This window comes from Triticum dicoccoides, chromosome 2A (genome assembly GCF_002162155.2).
Source record: "Triticum dicoccoides isolate Atlit2015 ecotype Zavitan chromosome 2A, WEW_v2.0, whole genome shotgun sequence".
In the NCBI taxonomy this organism is placed as follows: domain Eukaryota; kingdom Viridiplantae; phylum Streptophyta; class Magnoliopsida; order Poales; family Poaceae; genus Triticum; species Triticum dicoccoides.
In genome coordinates, this window is record NC_041382.1 from 742,006,595 (window position 1) to 742,014,137 (window position 7,543).

General features: G+C 42.5%; 1 pseudogene; it reads right to left on the minus strand.

The window, feature by feature from the left end:
* Positions 1-2,794: 2,794 nt before the first annotated feature.
* On the minus strand, positions 2,795-6,970 carry LOC119356842 (annotated as a pseudogene).
* Between the last annotated feature and the right edge of the window lie 573 nt (positions 6,971-7,543).

The window sequence follows — 7,543 nt, forward strand, 5'->3', positions numbered from 1 at the left end:
CAAAGATCACTTCCACGTTCCCAGGTCATGACAAGTGCTGCGCTGCATATGTGCCACCTGTCACAATCTGTGAGTCGGTACGTCTCGAACCGTTGGACTCCTCATGTCGAGTAGGTTTTCACGAACTTTTAATTTATGAAAAAACCATACAAAAAATGGACCGGGAGCATGTTTTTTCTCCTTCCGTGCCTCTCACGAAGGAAACCCATGCCTCTCGTGGAAGGAAAATCGTGCCTCGTGTGAAAGAAAAAAAAAAGAGAAAACACATTTTTTTTTGTTTCCGAGAGGCACGGCTGTGCCTCTCACGGAAGCAAAACCATGTCTCTCGTTGAAGCAAAACCATGCCTCTCGCGGAATAAAAAAACGTGTTTTTCCCGTATCCAGAGGCACGGACCTCTCGCGGAAGCACAACCATACCTCTCGCGGAAGAAAAAGAAAGAGTAAATGCGTTTTTTTTTGTTTCCGATAGGCACGGCCGTGCCTTTTGTGGAAGCAAAATCATGCCTCTCGCGGAAAAATAAAGAAAAAACGTATTTTTTCGTTTTTGAGAGGCATGGTTGTGTCTCTCGCAGAAGCAAAACCGCGCCTCTCGCAAAAAACAAAACAAAAAAGAAACGCATTTTTTCACGTAAAAAAATATTTTTCACAAAAAAAATTGGTACAAAAGCTATGGAAGACCGGTGAAAAACAAAAGGCAAAAAAACCCGAAAAAACATCTAAAAAGTCAAAAACGCGTCCAGAAAAAAAAATTAAAGAAAGCACCCAGAACACGACACATGACGACAGCTGAATGCGCGCCAAGTGACATGCTCTCAGTCCATCTCCAAGTGATCCTTGGAAAGGCTGGCAACGAGCGCTTTTTAGTTGGATGCTCCCGCACGTTTCCTGTAGCGCCGCCTTGATGGAGACCAGCACCAGCTTTCGCTGAAGCCTTTTCTCCTCTCAACATATTTGGCCGGCACATTTACATGGGCATATATATTGTAAAAAGGAAATGCACGAAGGCGATCGGTCCCTAGTCTACAAGGTTGAAGGCGTGCTGCACTAGCCACTACGCCCAACCTCCTTTCTTATGTTTTTTGTTTTGTTTTCTTTCTCATGTTTGTTTTCGTTTTCACTCTACATTTTTATATATGTCAAAAACAATTTTTAATAAATGATCAACAGTTTTTGTATACACGTTCAACATTGTCAAACCGCTTATGCAACATATTTTAAATACTTATTAACAATTTTAATACTTATTCAATATTTTTCAAATACTCGATCAACATTTTTTGATATTTATTCAACATTTTGAAATACCTGTCAACATTTCAAATACTTATTCAATATTTTCTAATACTTGCTCAACATTTTTCAAATACTCATTCAACATTTTAAATACATATTCAAGATTTTTAAATATTTGTTCAACATTTTTCAAATACATTTTCAACATGTTTTAGTACTTATACAACATTTTTCAAATACTTTTTCAATATATATATATAATAATAATTTAAAATATAAAGAAAAGTACAAAAATATAGCAAAACATGAAAACAGAAGAAGAAACAACAGCCATTGGCCTCCCGCGCGTCTGGGCCGGCCCATCGGGGCTCCTCCCGACACGAGGATTCCCCTGTGCTTGGTTAAAGCGAGAAATAGGGGTGCTCGTCCCTGCGCGCATCCCTTGATCTTTGGATTTCTCGTGTGGAGGTATTTGAAACTAGACTCCATATCAGTAAGTTTCGACGAACTTATTTTCATGAATAACTTAGAAAAAAAAGTCGAGAGTAGAAAAACCAGAAACCAATACACAATAACCAAAAAAACAAAATGAAAAAGAAGACCTAAAACGGGGGGAGGGGGCTGGATCTCAAAAGCACAATTGTGCTTTTTCATAAATTAAAAATGGAAGCACAATTGTGCTTTTCCCTTTTCACGAAAGCACAAACTATATTTTCTTTCATTTCAGAAAACACAACTATGCTTCTCGTGGAAGTATAGATGTGGCCTGTTGCTAATTTACGTTTTTTGGCAAAACGGGCTCCATTCGCCTCTGCAACGCCGCACTCCTTTAGCCGAACCTCACTTCAAAAAAAAAGGAAAAGACTCTCGCAGGTGGGCCGTCTCTCTCGGGCTCTCCTCGTTGCTGCCGATTCACCATTCACCAAAAAAAAAAAACCCCGCAGCCCCGCCGTCGTCGCCGGAGTTCCACGGCCCTCAGCGCACGCCTCACCCGGCCTCCACTCTCCCCTTCCCACCGTAACGGTTTCCCCCCCGTTCTCGCCCGTCCTCTCTCGCCACCCCGGCCGGACACGCTCCGACGCTCGTCGTCGAAGCCACGCGCGAGCGGCCGTCGACGATGACTGAAGCTGAACTCGCCGCGCCGGAGCGCTTGGCCGTGTCAGCGGCTGGCTCCATCTCGGCCACTCCTCGCGGAAGGGCTCCCGTGTAAGCAATCGCGGCGGCGCGCACCGGTCCGGTGAATCCGAGTTTGTGCGGAAGGAGGTCAGTCTGCATTCTCACACTCCCGTTGGACTGAACATACTAATTTCACTTGGCATGCTGCGTCCATTTGATTCCACTTTTGCGATGCTGCTCACACCTACTACAGTACCATGTTAAGTCTGAAACCCATAATTCCTGCCCTGATACACCGAGTATATGTACTACTACATGAGATCTGGCCAGTTTCAGGAACAAAATCACACAGGAGACAGCAACCTTGTTAGTGTCAAGACATTCAGAACACAGGGATCAATCTAGCCCCCTAGTCAGATTCAGGAACAAATTCACACGGGAGACATCAGCCTTGTCGGTGTCAGGACATTCAGACCAAGAATCCTTCCTCAAAAGGATGCACATAATAGCATGCTACTCACAAATTAGCCACATCCAAGAGCAAACACAAGTTCATACACCTAAGGAACAGGGTAATGCTGGCCACAACGCTACAAAGCACACTAATACTTGTAATACATACACGGCATCCACACTCCATGGTTCTTCCTAAACCTGACAAGAAACACAGCTCAACAGGCAACCGATACACGCTTAATTTACACATGGAAATGGAATTTATCATGGATAGAGTTACCCTTGGTCTCTGTCAGCTAAGCACTCAGGACCACCTTTGGTTTGATTATGGCATCCCTCCTCCTTCCTGTCAGGATCCTCTTGAGCAAGTTGGGGTTCCCCTTCTGCTTGCTTGGGACAACGGCTAGTGATACGGCCTTGGCGGCGGCTTCTTTCTTGCAGCTTCCGCTCACAACGGAAGGCTTGGCGGGTGGAACCACCGGTGTTGGGTGAGAATAACACGATTCTGAATCGTCACCTCCCCCGCCGGCCGAAAATTTTCTTTCATGTGGTGGCCTTATTTCTGAGCATATAATCTCCTTGGTCTTCGGGGAGCTGAGGTCATCAAATCCCCCGTCGTCGACGGCTAGCATCTCATTCAGTGACTTGGACCGAGGTTTTCGCTCTGGACGAACCGAGGTGGCATCCTTTGGCGATGCAAGTGCTTTCAGTTGCTTTCCCAGGTTTAGGATTGTCTCCTGACACTCGATGAGCTTCTCTGATGCTGTCGAGATCTCCAGCTGCTGTGTGAACAAGGGGATTAAATGTTAACTTCAAAAACTTATTTACTGGTAAACTGCCAAATGAAGGTAATAACTCATGGACTAAAGAGCCCTTCAAAGCAGGGTGTACTCAAGAAACTAGTAAATTGATTGAATCGATCTGAAAACATGTTCAATTATTTCCAGTGGTTTCACAGCAAAGGCAGTTAGGATTGGTCATTTACCGTCATATAGGATCACAAATTTGTAATATACAAAGTGGGCATAAAATGGTGATATGTTATGTTACGTTATCAGAACAGAGCAAAAATGAAGCAAGAGTGTCATTTCAAATTTCCTTATTTCCTATTTAAAAAACTATTGCATTTGAGGTTGCATGCAATTCTGGTTGCTACAAGAATAGAATGAATGCTATATAGCTTCGCAAAAGGAAAAATTGTATACATATTAGAGAAAGGACACCATCAATATGGAGCAAATTTCTTGCATAAGGCTGTAAATAAATATGTATTTTCTTTCTCCTAAAAAAAGAGCTAAGCTATCTTTAAAACCACAGAATTCAACAAATAATATAGCGTGGATCTTACCGCTTGTAGATTTTTATCTTTATTCCCAGAAACACATTTTGGGTCTTCTTCAGTAGAGTGACTGCTTCCCTGTAGATTGCCCTTGTTTACCTCAGAGTTAGCGATGGACTTGTGTTTGTCAAGTTCACTCACTGTTGATTTACCATCAACACCATGTGTTACCAGATTTCCTGTTTCTTTCAATGCATTAAGTTCTGCTCGCAAACTTGAAGATTTTACTTCCGGTGCATGGAAGAATGAGACTCCATTCCTTATACTGTCTGTGTCATTATCAGCTTTAAGTCCAATATCCATGGGGCTTGATTGAGAAACTAGTGACATCTGCACGCTGTTTGGAGTGCCGGGTTCATCTATGCCATTTGTGGCTTGGACTCCTATTTGTTTGGCTGCAACAGCTTCATGCACATCAGTGCTATCTAAATGCAAATGCTTTATGATAGTTTCCCTCATCTCTGATACATCTTGCAGTGAAAAGCAGTGGTTCAGTATCCAATCTAGTGTGAGGCTCACTTCAAGAACAAATCTTTCGACATCAGTATTCCCATACAGAAGCTCATTGCATACAACAATGAAGTGTCGCAGTACACATGTGAGTTCTGATGTTTTCCATAAGAATGCATGAGCGAAATAACCAGTTATCAGCGTAGATTGATCACCCATGTTGCCACCAGATTGCACAAGGTTGCTACTGTAATCTTTTGACGATCTCTGGATAACTCCCTCGACAAGTTCAATTAACTTCAGGAGTCCCTTCTCAGTCTTGTGCGGGTGAACTTGATTAGCTGTTTCACTGAGACCATCAACTGGAACCAGCTCTTTACCTGCTGATTCTGCTGCCTCTCTCTTTACATCATATGATTTTGAAGGCTTATCATCACATACCATCGCTAGCCTTTCTATTTCTTCAAAGTCATCCATGAAACTTAAGTCTGACATTCTTGTGCTCTTACAAGAAGGTGTAGTCAGCTTCCCCTTCTTGAAATGTTCAAGTTCAGAAATCAAGGCTGATGCCCATGAACCAGAACAGCTGACATTATCTTCATTGCGACCACCCTCGGAGATAGATGAAAGAGGATTTTCAACCACTGTAGGACTCCTTTTTGCCAGTTCTGTGGTAGCTCGATCACCTGATAAGTCTTTGAGTTGAGCTTCAACTTGGGAAAGTTTAGAGGTTGTGCGAGCAAGCATGGTACGGGAATGCTGAAGTTCACCATCCTTTCTAGAAAGAGATTCCTTCATGGCCTTATTTTCATCTTCCGTCACGTGTAGCCTTGCAAGCAATGAAGGACTTACATGTGATGCATTGGAAGTGTTCTGTGTCTGATCATATGAATTGAAGGATGGCGAAGAAACTTTCCCGTCCTTATGTGTGTTGTACTGCTGCTCAGTGTTTCAACTTCACTTCTCATTCTAGCAATGGCAGCTGGTCCTGGTAGCCTTTTACGTACCATTGAGCGCAATCTCTTGCATTCTTCTTCTAGCTTAGTAATCTTCCTTACATTTTCAAGATGTTGTTTGTGTGAAGCATCAGCAGATTTGAGGTTACACTTCCTTTCCTCACTACGAATATCAAGTTGCTTCTGCAGCATGCAAACCTCATATCTAAGAGAAGAATTTGATCTCTCTGTTGACTCTAGTTTTACTGCAAGGTCCTTCAAGTCCGACTCTTTCACTGCATTTGATTCAGTTAGATCTAAGATGATTTTCTCTTTTGCTGAGAGGATTTCAGATAGTCTGCTGTACTCATCGTCCAAGCTAGCAATTATGTTCTCTTTCTCCGCGACATTTTGTTCTAGATTCCAAACTTTATCCTTCTCACAAGAAATTATTTGAGCAGTATCCTTTATCAACAACTCCCTCTCTTCCGCTGCAACATTTAGAGCCTCATCAAGCTGACAAATCCTTTGCTCAACCATGGCTTTCTGATGTAGAGTATCATCAAGTTCTGTCTTGATAGCTATAGCTTCAGCCTCTGCTTTCTCCCAGCCTGGATCATTCGTAGTCAAAAAGGGGTTGGTCAGAAAATAAATAGCCGACATATATGCATACGTGCATGTGGCATTTATACTTCTAGGATGAGATAAATCATATGTCCAACTACTTATGACCAGGAACTTGTACTGAAATGAGAGTGATGAATGGAGTGGTACCTAGTATGGCTTCTTCAGCTACTTTTGCTTGCTTGGATAAAATAGCATCCTTCTCGAAGCATTCAGCATGAGCAAATGAAAGTTGTTCATTTAAGCCTTGCAGTGATCTCTCTAGCCGTGCAATCTTCTCCTTGAGCATTTATGAGTTAATTAGCAAGTACTGAATGAACTTAAAAATTCTTAATGTGTAGAGCTGTAGATGATATACCTCCTGTTCCTTATCTGATATATTTGGTTTATTCTTTACTAAAACTGTCCTTTCTGATGCCTTCTTTCTCCAAAGCCATGTTTTATGGTCCATAGATAGATGCTCTCACTTTTTACCAGTAATCAACGATACACAAGATTCCCTGGAAATTAGAAGTAAATGCAACATTAGTGGTGCATATTTATATCAATTCATACAGTATAGGTGCTATTTGGGTAAAAGAATCAGAAATCTGCAGTTCCGGTTACCTAATCCACTGGGCAGGATTAACAATTTCTACTTGTGCCAGCTGCAATGTCCTTCACTTTTGATGCAGATGGCGACACATAACTAAAAAAGCAACCACAGGGTATATTGAGGTGTTTGCTCAGTTCTATCCCCAGTGCACCCACCACTTGCTCCAAAAGGCTATATCGTTAGCCAAATGTACTATATTTCCTTCCAAAAGACAGATAATACAAAATTAGCCACCAGATGCTACCTTCTTCCAGAAACCAAGTGGGTGGCCGTCCACTAGCATTGCACCGATCCACAACTGTGAGAGCAACCCACCAGTGAAGCCATTTAACACTGATAGGTACATAGAACATATATCTAATTAAGTAAGCCAATTACGCCGTCCCGGAAGTCAAAATTGGTAAAAGTATTGCAAGAATAGCATACAGAGAAAGAGAAGTGCCTCTCCTCTGTCCCAACAACATCACTAGTGGCACTGAGGAGTGCTTCTCCTCTGTCTCGACAGAATTACTGGTAGTACTACACAACGCAGGCGCATCCATTGATAAGGATGGCGCCTAACGCAAGTACTCTTTTCGGCAACCACAACTCAGCCTTTTATAACCAATTAATGAAGCCGCTATGCAAACTGGGAATCAGGACCAAACTGACACTCTCTTTGTGCACCTCCTTCTGCAGATTGGCTACACCAAATCGAGGAGCCCCCAGACAAAGAGTAGAGAAGGGAAGAAGCCTCAAGCAAGCAGTGAAACCCCACTAGAAATACCCACACAAGAATCGAAGCAGGAGAGGAAT